The sequence below is a fragment of the Terrapene carolina genome, unplaced genomic scaffold, assembly GCF_002925995.2.
Source record: "Terrapene carolina triunguis isolate 2854851 unplaced genomic scaffold, T_m_triunguis-2.0 Scaffold113, whole genome shotgun sequence".
NCBI classification, from domain to species: Eukaryota; Metazoa; Chordata; order Testudines; family Emydidae; genus Terrapene; species Terrapene triunguis.
In genome coordinates this window covers 12,877,380-12,892,768 of record NW_020664464.1, presented here as the reverse complement: position 1 = coordinate 12,892,768, position 15,389 = coordinate 12,877,380, and the positions used below count along the sequence as shown (strand labels likewise).

Genomic DNA, 15,389 nt, shown 5'->3' with positions numbered 1-15,389 from the left:
ACACACACACACACACACACACACACACACACACACAATGAGCTGTGGCCATTAGTCTTTAAATGTTGAGTGTTACCTCTGTTTTATTGACTATTTTATTTGAAATTTCAAGACTACACATTAAACAAAAGCTGCAATTGTTGCATGGCTCTCCGACTGTAAGCTACTAGCAAGTAACTGTGGGAAAAATTCTGTGCACAAAGGGGGACACATGGCTCTGAATCCATTGCATTCACTCATACAGAAATAGAATTTGGTCCTTTTGGAGTCCAAAATGATAAATGATACAAAGGGTCCCCCTTGTCTGGGGGGAAAAGGGCAGGGGCTTCTGTTTTTTGTTTTGCCAGAGTCCACAAAATCTTTGTGTAACCGCTTTCCAAGTGCTAGCAAAAACATGTAGATGCAGCATTGCTATAAAGATTTACACAAGACATTTGTTTCTCCAGCAAGAAAAGAACAATAATTGAGATCAGCAGAAATAAAGTAAATTGACTTGTGGACTTGTTTATGTAGTGCTGGTTCCTTCACCCTTTGCACATTACAACGGATCATGGAGACACATAGACCTATAAGGTGGTCACTTTTTGCATTATTCAGTTACTGGCAATGAATTCTCCCTTTCTAGATGGATTTTATTTTTACATTTTTTTCTGCATCTATTTTTCACTTCTGGAACAAGCATATAGAATGTACAGCCTATTTCCAAACATCTTTGAGACACTTCACTTCTTGTGAAGGGGAACTCCTTTTGCCTGGGTGAGGCTCCCGTCTGTGCTGCTCTCACTCTTTCAGAAGCCAGGCTGGCTGTTTCCCTCCTTCTCTCAACAAAGGCTACTACTGATGCTCACTCTCTCACTCTGTGTGCAAGAGGACTTCTGATCCCCTGTCCCTAGGGAGACCTGGTCCAGTGAACTGCCATTCCTCTGGGGCAGACTACCAGAGCTTCCTGATTGGCTCTTCTCTTTTTTCCTTCCCTCCCACTCCCTGCATAGATTCCATGTTCTCTTTTCACTAAGGGAGGGAGGGAGACTATGGTTCTTTTGCTGTTCCATCAGTCCTGGGGTCAAAGGACCTACAGCTAGGGTGACCAGACAGCAAATGTGAAAAATTGGGACGGAGGTGGGGGGTAATAGGAGCCTATATAAGAAAAAGACCCAAAAATTGGGATTGTCCCTATAAAATCGGGACATCTGGTCACCCTACCTACAGCTGTCATGTTACTTGTAGTCTGTTCCTTGACAGAGTGTCTTGGTGAGATAGGAACCCAGGGTGGGTACATAAGCAAAATAGAAGAGCAGCTATTTGCCAGTGTAATCAACAGATCGGGTGCAGACTATTCCCTTTCTTCATTTTGGCACATTCTAGACTGTTCTACAAAGAACACAATGACTGCATAAAACCAAGAGACCAGGTAGATATTTCATTCTGCCAGAGTATTGTGGTGGTGTTTTTTTTAATGTAACAATCCTATGCCATTCCCCTGAAGCAAGTAGTGACTGAGTGAAGTACAAAAACAAAATGTACATTTTCAAGGTGCTAAAATGAAATCCCTTAAAACATTGCTGATAAAAGAAAACTACACTCTCAACAAGTCGATCAACTTCTGCTGCCTGTAGTAATGAGCAGTCTCTGCCGACAGGAACCAAATGGCAATTACCTCACACTGTTAGCATTTCTGATACACCTCATCAACCACAACTTAAGTCTTTCCCCATGTATAACTTTGGAAATCAAGGCTGTCTTTCAGCTGATCCTGTTTTGATGACTGTCAGTGTCTCCATTATTCTGAAGCTAGTGACAGCCATACTTTGTTTTTATTGTTGTTTAGCTTTTAAGCACAAATTACTTTTAACTATACGAAGTTTTCACATATTCTGTATTCTCTAACTGGAAAAAAGCTTGAGAAAAATTTAAACTGCACCAATCTTCTTGTTGGTGTTACGATGAATCAGTTGCTATTTTTCAAAAGACCACAAAAAATATATGATATGCTAAGGTTTCTGTACTGTCTGAAAGAAAGGAAAAAAACTGGAAGATCCTAATGAAAATACTTAGTAGTATACATTATTTTGTCAAATGAGGACTGACACTGCAAATGCGTTATACTGAACAAGCTAAAAATATGCCCTTATGCGGACATAAAATATAAAGTACAACACCAGGCATTCATGTCCTCTGTCCTACTACATAGACTGTGCAGACGCATTATTTTCAATTTCTGAGAACTACCTTACACTGTGTGCAACTTAGAAGGTTGCAAAGAGATCCTGAAATGACAGCTCAAATTGGTGGCACAGCAGCTCAAATGGAAAAGTTTAACTTCCTCTTTTTTATTGAACAAGGTCAAAAAGTCATAACAAGGTAAACACTCTGTCCAAAACTCTGCAAGGGTCAGATATTTTAGCAACAGAAGTCTATTCTTTTATGAAAATGGCACTTAATCCTCTTCATCACGTCCAGTCAGATGAAAAAAAACTTATTGTGGGAATAAACCCACTAGAAAATTTTGAAGTTGGAAAGAGTCTGTATGCCTAAGCTTCCAAGAAAAAGAAAAGTTGCCAAGAAAATGCAAATAGGGAAAGTGAATCCAGCTGCCTAAATTCAGTAAAGGAATTTTATAAGTACATTTACTCTGAAGTAATTGATTTTACAATGTCCAATATTAAATCAAGGTTTGACTAGAGGATACAAAATTATTCAAAAATCTTGGAACTCTCATAAGAATTCCAAACAGAAACAGAAACACAAGTTGTGATGGTGTATGGTTCTGATTTCAACCATGCTCAGCTGATTAATCAGCTTCATCTGCTGCAAGCCAAATGTCAGTTTACACTAAGATCACTGAAGTCAGTTCAGAAATCTCAGTTTGCTTAGCCAACTAAACATCAGCTGTTTTCCAAAGGGGGAAGGTTGATAAAAATTATTTTGGGTGGGACTGGCAACCAGTGCTGCGAGTGAGTGTAGTTACAGTGTTCTATGATGTATTAAACTATGGTTTTGACTCAGAATGAGACAGTCACAGCTGAGCTAGTATATGATTTCACATGAATACAATGACCAACCTGAGAACTTAGAGCTTACAAATGTTGCGCAAGAATTCATTACAAGAAACCCAGGGTGAAGATTATTGGAACTTTTTCAGATTTGTCAATATTTTTTTACTCATGTTTTTAAAAGTAATGCTTCAATGAGTGGTTTTGTACTATGACTAAATTTTGACACTTAATAAAGTGTAATAAACAATCTTTGGTTCCAAACTCAGTGTTTCCCTTATTTATTAATGCAATCTCTAGAACTCCCTCAAATCTCCAGTTGTCTATGCCCATGTCTTGGCATTGCAAAATTTCTCCCTCTAACTTCATGTGTGTCTTCTGGATAATTACTTGTATATTAATTTGCACTGTTCAGGTTAATCTCATTGTTTCTTCCTGACCATATTTCTATTTGTTAGATCCTTTAGAAATAACAAATACATCATCATCTAGTGCTTTACAAAGGATTTTAAAAACAGTAGGTCACATTCTGCTTCCAGTTATACCCATGCATATTATTCAATTCAATAAGTTTGCACAGGTAATAAAGCAAGCACAGAGTTTGGCTCATTAAGGGTCAGATCCTGAGTCCACTGAAGTCAATAGTAGTGTTTCTATTGACTTCAGTGGGTTTTGGATCACGCTCTAACTAACATTAACTGATGTTCACATCATCTCCCAGTTCAGTAACATCTCTAAATTGCTCTCTAGGGAAAAATATTCCTTATCTGAAGAATTGGTCTAACTAGTTCTGCATCTTTGGGTTCAAGAACCACCTCTGGCGTAAAGATATCAGTCTGGTATCAAAGTTCAGTGGTCTGATCATCAGCCCTGCAACTAACATAGTGTTTAATGAAAATCATAAATAGATTTAGTCTGAACGATTATTTAGTCTTCTCTAAATGACAAATTAAAACATCATTAGGATTTTCTTTGCATTTCTACATAAGGATTCAGGAAAACCTGGGAAAAAAGCATGGTATCTAAAAGTGATTTCCAACCTTTTGTTGATGCTGAAACCTCCTTATAATAAACAGGAAGAGAGGGCCCCTTCACTTCTCCTGTCCTTTCGTGGAATTCCTTGGCACAGATTGCCACCTCTACTTTTTTCTGTACCCACACTATGCAGAGAGACATGCACATTGTCACTCACTCTCCCCCCATTTTTTTTCTTTCTTGTTTTTCCTTCTTTCTCTGTCTCTCTCTCTGTCTCTCTCAAAAATTCTCTTCTATTTTTTCCCCATTGTTTGCTCACTTCCCCTTATTCTGATGGATCCCCTTCCTCATTGTATCTACTCACCAAGGGCCTGGTTCTCCCCCCAAGAAGCACAGGTAACTCCCACTGAAATTAGCAAGAGACGCTTGTGCCTTTGGGCTGCTGTGTGAGCCTACAGCCCTGTACAAGTGAGCTGCTCCCATGGTTGACTGCATCAGAAGATACCATAGAAGCAAGGTGGAAGGTACTAGGCAGCTTTCAAGGAGTTACTTACTGCTTAACCTTTACAAAAAGACATCACATTTGCACCACATTTATGAGGACAGATTGGATTGAGGGTCACGCCACCCACATTGGGCCTCACCTGTGTCCCACACTCTTCCAGACTAGTCTGGTACCACCTCCCACCCCTCGACCGACATACACCAGTCCCAGCATAACCTCAGAAACACTGATCGATGGGAGAGAAACTATTTACTGTACAATACAGAAAAGCTCCACTCATTGTAGTCTACATCTATTTCCTGCACAAAGTTTTTATTTCCATTAGTTGAGAAAAATTATATTCCTTTTATTGACTTGTGTGCTGTAAGTCCACCTGCATGGCATGCTGAATTACAGTCATCATTAATAACCATCATAATTCAACACTTGGTGTTATTCCACCTAATACCATATCAGGGAGGTAGGGTTTGCCATTTATTACAAAGTATTGTAAAAATAATCACTGTTTTATCCACGATGAAACAGCCAAGGAGCCCGTCGTATTCAATAACTGTTCTGCAGCTTGCATGATGAATTGTTGGGTCCTTGGTACCTGTCAGCAACCTGAAAATGGTACTAGCCCACCCAAAAAGGAAGCCTGGAATGGAGAGGGGGGAAATCATGGGATTTTTAAATTTTAAACCTGCTTGGTTCAAATGCACAGTGAGAAAAATCCCAGAATGCACAATGCTCAACAGTGAAGCAAAAGACCTTGGGATACAGCCTTTGAGAATTCCACATGCTCAGTACTAAGCAAGTCCCTGCCATGTGTATACAATGTTGTGAACTGAAAGATGGCATAGCCGTCCCGTGCCCGTGCTATTACTCAGTATTGCTTTAACTCAATGCAGTTTAACACCCCTGTGTAGATAATCACAAAAAAGGATGTTATTTTATTAATAAAATGTACTGTTTTTTTCTTTTCTCCTCTGTATTCTTTGGCCAGGAATGCTATATAGAGGCAAATATAGGTTTTCATTAATCATCAAGCTAGAGAAGCAGGAAGGGGATGCATTGTGTAAAAATAAGTCTAACATGATCCTTAGGGAAGGATATATGCATGTTTAATGGGGAGGAAACTGGTATGCATTATAGCTCCATAAATTTAAGTTTTGATGTTTACTATAAAATGCAGGCCAATTGGAAATCCATATTACGACTGTGGTAATGAGTAGCTACCCATGAAATTAAAAAAAAAAAAAAAAAGCCAGTCTGTTTAACAACTCCCTCAGCATCCTTTGTTTCAGTTTACAAGATTTTCTATTCTATTCTATTTCAAACATGTTTTACTCTCTCTCTTTCCCCCTCCCTCTCCCCCCCCCCCAAAATGATCACTATTAGTATTTGGGGTTTTTAAGAATTTGATGTCTTAATATTAACTATTCGAACGAAAACATAGCAACATCAGTCTCATGCTTACGCTTTTTAATAGCGCTACTGTTGACCATCGTGTATGTTACACCTTAAGATGATCTGAGAGAGACAGAAAAGCATCTACTTTTCCATCACTCATCCAGTCTCACTGGTAATAACATTTTCAATGCTGTTAAAATATATACAGTATAAAATAGTTACGTACACATACACACACTATATTATATATCACATAAAAAACCTACATTAAAAGAATGCTAAGGTTGGAAAGTTGGAAATGCCAGAATTAAGGTTACCTGTATAACCTCAATTCAGCTGTTTTGTGCACATGCATTATGAGAGAGTCATTGATTACATGATCACACACTTTCTTTTCCAAAGGACCCTTGCCTCATTCAGTGCACAGGATGGATGGTGGTTTTTGAATGGGTGGTATTCAATATTTATTTTTGTCTTCATCATTCAATGTGTGGCCCCATGCTTCATTCACTGCATACAGTTCAACCTCCTGCACTGAATCAGAAATTTCAATTTCCTTGTGAAATTCTCTGTGGTGCTCTCAACATAGTATCTTAGTTCTTTATAAACATGAATGAGTTTATCATCACAACACTCATAAGAAGTGAGGTTGTCTTATTTTTTCCATTCCACAAATGGGGAACCGAGACACAAAGATTAAAGTGTCAAAAGCACCCGTTAATTTTGAGTGCCCAAGATGAGAAGCTTCAGGCCTGATTTTTCAGAGTAATTAGAATTTTATAGCACTTCATATGATCAGAGCACAGCACCCATTGCATTCCTCAGTTGCATTTATGACCATATTTGCAAATCTGGCCCCAGATATCTTAAATTTGGCATCCAGAAAATGAAAAACATAGTGGCCACCAGTGAAAAGTTTCATTTAAATGACTTGCCCAGCATCACATAGACCTTTGTGGTAGAGACACAGATAAAAGCCAGTTGCCCAGGGTAGTACTCAACAATCTTAACCATAAGACCATCCTTTCTTTTACACCACTCCCCTGCCACATTCACCACAAAGCTTCCAAGTTCTGCAGTAAAGAAGCAGGGGTCCACACACAACAGCTTCATTCACTACACTACCTTTATTCATTACTAGGGATTCAGTGCCCAAGATGGAGTGAGGCAAAGGTTCTGTGGGGGGGGGGGGGAAAAGACAACAGGATGATACAAAACAGAGAGGGAGAGCACAAAACAACAGTGAGACACAAATTAATTAGCACCATAAGCAACAGTCACAGCACATCAGCTGCTTACTCGCTGTCTAGTTTTCAATAGGCATCATGGTGGAGGCTACAGGGGGATTTGAGAAATAATGATAAGAGATACCACGTAGTGACTTTGCAGATTTGTATACATTACTGCTCCCATGCATAACTGGTGATATAGGGGAAAGTGTGAGGGTTTTTCAGGGTAATTGGAGGAGTAATGGCTGATGAAGGTTGGCATCACTGGCTGAGCAGAAGCATGGGTTGATGACTTGAAAGAATACAAAATTAAATTACTTTAACAACTCTTTATTACAGCTGAAATAAATACAAACACACAGACCAATACTTAGTGGGGATATGAAGCCATGAACTGGTATTTATGTACCAAATTTCACTGTGATTGGGTTCTGTTTTGCATTACAATGTCATCTTTACATACCTTTAGCTGATCAAGATATAGTTTTGACCAAGATGTGATTTATACAAATATCAGCCACTGTTTGGCTAACATATATTGGGCCTGCTAGATGGGTAAAACTGGTGTTAGAGACTGAAGAATTGGGCCCATTAGGATTTATTTTTTCAGACATGTGGCTAAAAAGCATGACTAGAATCGGTAATGCTGTTAGAATTGGGACTGACCAGTTATGCCAGGAGCCACCATAGCAATGTGTTCACTAACCCCAGTGGGAGTGATTATGGGTGCTGCTGATTATGGGTAAAATTAGCATTAAAAGGAGAAAAAAAGTTACAAATAACAGATTAGAAAGACAGCCAAAACGTAGAAATTTCTAGGCGTGAATCATTAGGTATTTTTCTGAGACATGTGTATACATTCAATGGATCATCATCCATTTAAATAAGACATGACAGGAATGCATTTTGTGGCAAATTATTGCATGCCTCTGGTGGTGATATGAGGCGTGTGGCATAAAGCCAAGTGGATTTAGCCACCCGAGAAGTGCCATAATCCCCTCAAAATGCACTGCCCAGAGTGTCTGAATGCTACCATAAACTGGAAATTCAAAACTAAGCAAGGTGGAAAGGCAGGATGTATTGGATATTATTAGCAGGGATCATCACGAACAGCCAGTCACAAAGTACAGTGTGTCCAAAAGGCTACAATAATTTCATAATGGCTCACACTGCCCTATATACTGAGGTACACAGTTCATTACTTTTTCAATACATCTTTTTACCATTATATGCAAAAGCCAACTCCCCATCCCCAATTATATATCGCTATAAAGTAACAAACAATGGAGAGATAGGAAGGAAAAATAATAAGGCTTGTGCATGGCACTTACAATATTAAGCAAATATGCCTGCAATCAAGACCTGAAGAATCTGCTAGGAGTGACCACCCAGTGCCCACAGAATGGCATCCAATGTAAGTTATATTGAAGAGGGTGTCCTGAGGCTTATTGGAATAGGGGAGTAGGATTGGGGGAATGGGATGCTCCCTAGGATTTTCAAACTCAAACCTCTGAGGATCACTGTGATTCATTTGTGAACCAAACCCTGCAGTATTTTCACAAGCACATCCCTGGTGCTGCCTGTGTTACTCTCACCCCAAATGCAAGAGGCATGTTTCTCCACTGCCTTGATCCTTGGATAGTCACTTATATCTGTGCAACATAATTGTAAAACAATATGACCTGGATTTTCAACTAAGCTGAGAATCAGGCCTTACCATTCTCGTTTATTAGCATTTTACTCACATTTTGCACTTCTTTGTACAGATGCAAGTGAGTGTACAGGGGGGCAGGAAGTAGAGAATCAATCTCAAGATCTCTGAACACATGGAATAAAGCACAAACCAATCTGAAATACAGTCACAGCATAGGCACTGAATGTGGACTGTTTATGAAAAGCCTAATGAATGGCACTATGGATTGTATTCCATCTTGGCATAAGTGGGGGCAACTCCCACTGATGTTAATGGCCCCCCACTTACAACCAGGTGAAATTGCCTCTCTTTCCATTACACTTCTGACCCTAGGGTCATCATGTGACCTGTAATGGCCATGGGAATAGCATTTATCCTGAGACAGCACATGGACAAGACATGATCAAAGAGAACAAAACAGCATCACTTTCTGATTTAGTGTGAATACTTGCACTTATTCATTAAAAATTTTCTTAGTCAATATTCTCCAAAATTCATGAAAATTTGTGAAACATTCCGGTCAGTATCAGATTGCTAGAATATTCATGGAAAGTAACCACAAATAGAATGTGAACTCCGTAGAAGTAAATTCATTTTGAAATGTGAATAAGTGCTTGTGAAATATGTTCATACTATTTCCCCAGATGTACTCCTAGAAAAGAATAAATTTTGACTGTGCTACCTCGTGGTCTTGACCAGAGGTGATAAGTTAATACTGCAAGTACACTCAACATTTACTGACAACAAATCAGATCAAAACATGGCATTCAATTGTTGTAAATGTGATTTTTTTTCCTTTCACACACAAAAATATGAATGACAGCAGGATTTGAAAGCAAAAATTATTAACATATCACAACTAGGGATTCCTTTGATTAAACTAAAAATAACCAATAAAACAGCTGCTATTATTTTTTAAAAATTGCTTTTAAAAAGTAGAGACTTGGGAGGGAAACAAACAGAAAATGGCAAGGTTCCTTTAATGGAATTCAATTTCTGATCACATTATCTTCTGTAAATTAAAATTTATATCACTTCTGTCCATGCTGTGTTCCACTTTTAGGATGCAACTAGTAACAGTCAGATAAGCAGATGTGTATTTCACAGTGTGGAAATCAAGAATGCAAACAAAAAATATTGTTGTTTCTAAAAGCTCCAAGGAGTATTTGTTTAAAAATGCTTGTGTTATTTTATTTCTAACAAACAACTGATTTCTGCTCATCTTTATGCAGATGCAATTTGAATATAACAATAGCTTATACGTATCGGGGTAGCACCTAAGGTCCCCAGTCATGGATTAGGGCCCCACTGTGCAAGGCACCGTACAAATACATATCAAAAAGATGGCCCCTGAACTGTAGAGCTTACAAAGTATCACCAAAATAATTGATTTGCCTGAAAAGTTACAAGACACTAAAGCAGCCAGAAATAAATACTGAAAATGAGAAAAACCAGAAATCAGAAATTACAATCCCCAAATGCAATTAATACCACTATTTACTCATGTGGATGCACCAAACAGATTAATTATGATGCAAATGGTACAGAAAATATGGCCACTACTTAGAAGCTACTGACACCACAAAACACATCATGAAAAGCAAAAAAACCAGAGTTTGCTGCTATTAAGCATAGGACTACAATGATATGAAGTATATATGATGGGAATAAGTCCAAATCAATAAATGCCAGAAGACACATATGCTCAATGCAGAGAAGAACTCGCCAAATATTTTATACCACAAAGCCACTCATGATACTTAACATATGTCCACAAAGCAACACAATGCTCAATCAACAGATGAACATTAAACACCTGGGCACACTAGCCAAATATGCAAATCCCATGAACAAAAATGATGATCTGAAGCAATAAATAAATTTCCAGCAGATATAAAATATGAAGACGTGCCAAGGACTGAAACCCCTTTCATGGATCTCTCACTACATGGCAGAGGACTGGAAATGTCTCATCTACAGGCCTATAAATAAATAAATAAATGAATCTGCAAGTGTGCAACAAAGTGCACATAACCAGAAAAGACGAGTCATCCAGTCAGAAGAGACTTGCTGAAAGTTTAGTCAACCATATCCTCAGAAAAGAGAATGTCCCACAAAACGGAAAACCTGTGGCATTTGTGGAGAGATTAGTCTGCCTTGGTGTGTCAAAGTAAGAAGCCATGTGACACTTCACATCATCACAAATCTTCAAAATCTATGGTTTTATATTAGACATAGTAAAAAAAATATATATATATTTTTTTTTCAAAAAAAGGTTCACTGAACAGAGACTGACCAAATCTGATCAAGACACACCAGGTGCTGATAAAGAAGTAGACTGAATTTTCAAAAATAAGTAAGGCCGACCTTGCTAAACTGATCACTAATACAAGAAGCCATATAAGTATAGAATATTCATATTAATGGGAAATAAGTTAATTATTAGCAGTGCTGAACCAACTCAGGAAGACAAGAAGAATCAACTTTCTAAAAATTGTCATGTAGAATCAACAACTTTTTTAATAACTATTTAAACTAAAGACTCTCTAATAATTATTTGATATTAAAAGATTTTAAAAACTAAAATCTTTTAAAGAAAGGTTAGGAATGTTTGACTTTTAAAACTAAATTTAATTTCATGTTGAACTCTATTAAAATTGAAGGACTATCTCAGAAAAAGAGCTGAATAAAAAGAAAAATAAGAGTTAAGCTAATGTCAAAAGGTTATCTGAGATTTTTCCTGCCACAAGGAACAAAGGCCATTAGAATGGTTGCATATTAATTCAATAGCATATTCAGAAGCAGAAGGGGTTTTCTTAATTTCATGGAAATAGGAAGGAAGGGAGTATTAAAAAACCCTTAGAAGTGATAACTCCAGCACTCTACAATTTATCCTGTCCATCATCTCTACAAGCAAGCTACAGTAACCGCTAAGAACACAGAATGCACAAAAAGAAATCAACCCAAGGAAAACCTCCCCAGAACTTCAATTTGGATTGGTGAGAGAAAGTTAACCAAGACGTTGCCAACAGATGAGGTGTAAAAACTCTTGTAATAATTTTGTTGGAATACGGAAATGCTGTTGTAACTTATATTAACAGTTCTCCTGTTAATCACCAAATGGTTAGACCATGTATTCCTGGAGATGAGACTGAGGCTAATCACTGGTAAACAAATAAATAGTGGGATTTAAGATTCTTAATATTTGCAATTGACCTGTTTTAAGACAATTCCTGAAATGGCTTCTTCTAAGTAACTGATTTAAATATTTTTTTCAATTTCATAGGATTTAGTTAAGATTGGTTATTATTAATTAAAAAACAATTAGCAAGACCTGACCTAACTTTTCTTGTTTCTCTGTACTAAATATTTTTAATACTATTTAAAATAAAATTACTTGGCGTCCCACAATTTACCATTACCCTTCCTGCCCCCAAAGTGAATAACAGCATTAAGAAACTACTAGCAGAATATGCTGCCATATTTATTGGTAAAATAAAGGACAGCCAAGTTCACAGTTGAGGCATTTATACCAGTAGCCCAAGAGAATTAATAGAAAAGGAACTGTGCAAACTAACAGGACAAATAATCTTTGAGCAAGTACATTACTCAAAAAGCCAAATACATGATATGCAACTGTGTGGGCATGTTATCCAATGTAAAATAATAAATTAAAATGTTTCATTCACGAACTCCAGAGAGTATACCACACCTGACTGCATATATCTCAAAAACAAAGAGGCCAAAACTTTAATATCAATTCAAACTATGTCTTAACATAGGCTAGATACAACCACTTTTCCCATGGATCCCATCCCACAATGCTAGTGACTGTGGTTTGGAATTTCCTCAGAGTCAGCAGTGTTTGAAGACATCAGACAAATCAGTCCTGTGAAGAATGCTTGGAACTACAGTGATGACATTCTTGTGTTTGCAACAACACATCAAGAACATAATGAAACATTTGAGAGTTTCCTGGAATGTCTGAAAAGTGCAGTAGCTTTAAAAACAAAATCCTAAAAAGAGCTGCTCTAGCAAAAATCAAAACAAAACAAAAACAACCAAATATATACACAAGAAGAGATATTATAGGATTTATAATTTCTTATATTGCTACATAGTCTATTTAAAACTAGTGGTATGATAACTATGCTCGTAAGAACATTGGCACTTAAAAAAATTTTTAATAACCCCAGTGGAAAATTTGTTATAAAACCTTAACGAATAATATCATTAATTTCAGCTTTCCCCACACCTTTTAAACTATTTATGTTTACATATATAATACACAAGCATGAGCAATCGTGATAAAAAAAATTCCCCCAAACTTAAAGGAAATTTGCATCCACATCTGAACTGAACTTCACAGCTAATCCAATCTCTTTTACGGACTAAACCAAAATTCTAGATCTAAATATCCCCTAATGTGAGGAAAGTTAGGCTCAAGGTCTGATCTCTGCAGCTTGGACATACCTATGGTGTGTTCACAGGTATATACTAATGGTAGTTTGGTACACTGAGGACATACAGGTAAATGTGTCCATAGGCACTTTTTTGATACTTGGATACTTACTTGGTGTCATTTGTTTGACTGCCATTTAATTTGTTCTTGTCAAGCTTTAGTTAACAATCTATAGGACAATTTCATTTTTGTCTTAGTGATAGGTCATTGTGTCTTTTTCCATTCTTTCTTTGGGTAGGTAACCATCTGTTAAAAATTGGAGCTTGCATTATCCTGATTCTGGGCGTGATTCAATATCTTATGTATTTCCTTCAGTTTGGGTATCTAGATTCATATATGAAGCGTAGGAAACAAGAGATCTTGTTTCAGTCAGTTTAATTATATGTATTTTTCTGTGACTGTTGCAAAGATTAAAAATAAATTCTTATCCCTGCTGTTCTTACATTCTGGTGGCAATTTTAATTTAATGTAGGATGTAGAAGTATGTGACTAATTTTCATATTTTTGAGAGATCTAATTTTGCAAGGTGATATTATAAAAAAAATTCCTCCGGTCCTTGGAGAGAATCACATTTCTTTAATCTAGTATTTATATTTTAATTCTGCGAACTCATGGAAAGAACAACTTACATTTACTGTCTTTCATATTGAAGGATCCCAAAGCACTTTACACACAATACCAGTATCTATGCAATAGCCACATCATCTGTCCCTGAAAATACTATTACCTTTGGGCTGGAATATGACAAAGAGCACAGTAATACTGGAGTACTTGATGGTCTGATGACGACAAATAATTATCCAATTGAAACTATAGGGAGAATGTAGGTAAAAAGTTGAGATGTATCCAGGACACCTTGCAAGGACTAAGTGAGATTCTTTAATGATTATGAGCAATCGGGACCTTAATTTTACATCTCATCTGAATTGCAGCACCTCCAACAGCACAGTGCCATCTAATATTACACTTGAGTATGGGTTCAGTACACTGACTCTGAATTAAACCATTGCCATTTCAGAAGCACCCCAAATTTCCTTTCCCAACCAACCAATAATTAGGTTCAGCCCTGCTTAACTTATGAAATCTGACAAGATCACAACCTGAGATGGTATGGCTGCAGGGTCCTTTTCTATTTGCTGAGGACAAACTCAAAGCGAAATGAAGAACATGTTCTTAAAGTCTTCCAGACAACTGCATAATATTTCTCTTGAGCTTAAGAGCTAACATGAATTTGTATCCAGTTCTGAGATGACTTATGATAGAACAGAACGTAAAATATTTTAAACATACTGACTGATATAAATAGCATCTAAAGTAAAAGTACACAGCCACATTTCCCCTCACCTGACAGGAACTGTATTAGAAATGCAGTCTATTGCAGTGTAATTGATCACATGATTATGGCTTACCATAAACAAAAACCAAAAGCCAAACCCAATCCTTTCCCTCCCCTGGTTTGCATCAAATGCCTATTTGTTAATGACTTGAAAGATTGAGGAGGGAAATATCCTTTAATTAATTGCAGCATGCTCTTCTCCCCACTTCCTACTGAGAAAGAATACTAATCAAGCTCAGTCTTGAGGAAACAAGGACCATTTCTGAGTATTTCTACTATAATGTAAAATGTCATTCCTCAGTTTTGCCTGTGCAACAGCATTGACTTCAGATTGTACAGGTGTTCTCTTTTAAGATTTTAAGATTATAATATTTGGTTAAAACATGTCATTGGTTGGGGTTATTGACAACACAAAAACAAAAGCAGAGGACATTAAACACTAAAGGCCAGATTTTCCAAAGAGTTCAGATCCCACTTGGGTACCAAAATAAGTGGCCAGATTTTCAAAAGAGGACCATCTAGTTCTTTGCTACATTCTGTCCCAGGCAGGGCCGGCTCCAGGCACCAGCCGAGCAAGCTGGTGCTTGGGGCGGCAGCTTGTAGGAGGCGGCATTCCGCCCAATCCCCCTGTAGGGGGCGGCGGCGCGGAGGAGGGAGCGCCCTGCAGCAAGCCTGGCAGGGCAGTCCTCGTCCTTCCTTCCCCGCTGACCGGAGCGGAGCCCTCCCGGCAGGCGGGGGCGCATGGCAGTGCCCCGCTGTAGCCCTGGCCGCCCCCCCTTCTCTCTCTCTCCCGCCCGCTCCCTC

At 37.8% G+C, this 15,389-nt stretch overlaps 1 protein-coding gene across 5 annotated transcripts in view; it reads right to left on the bottom strand.

The window, feature by feature from the left end:
* The window catches only part of TRPM3 (transient receptor potential cation channel subfamily M member 3), a 595,793-nt gene that overhangs the window by 352,381 nt on the left and 228,023 nt on the right, over window positions 1–15,389 (bottom strand). The window lies entirely within an intron of this gene.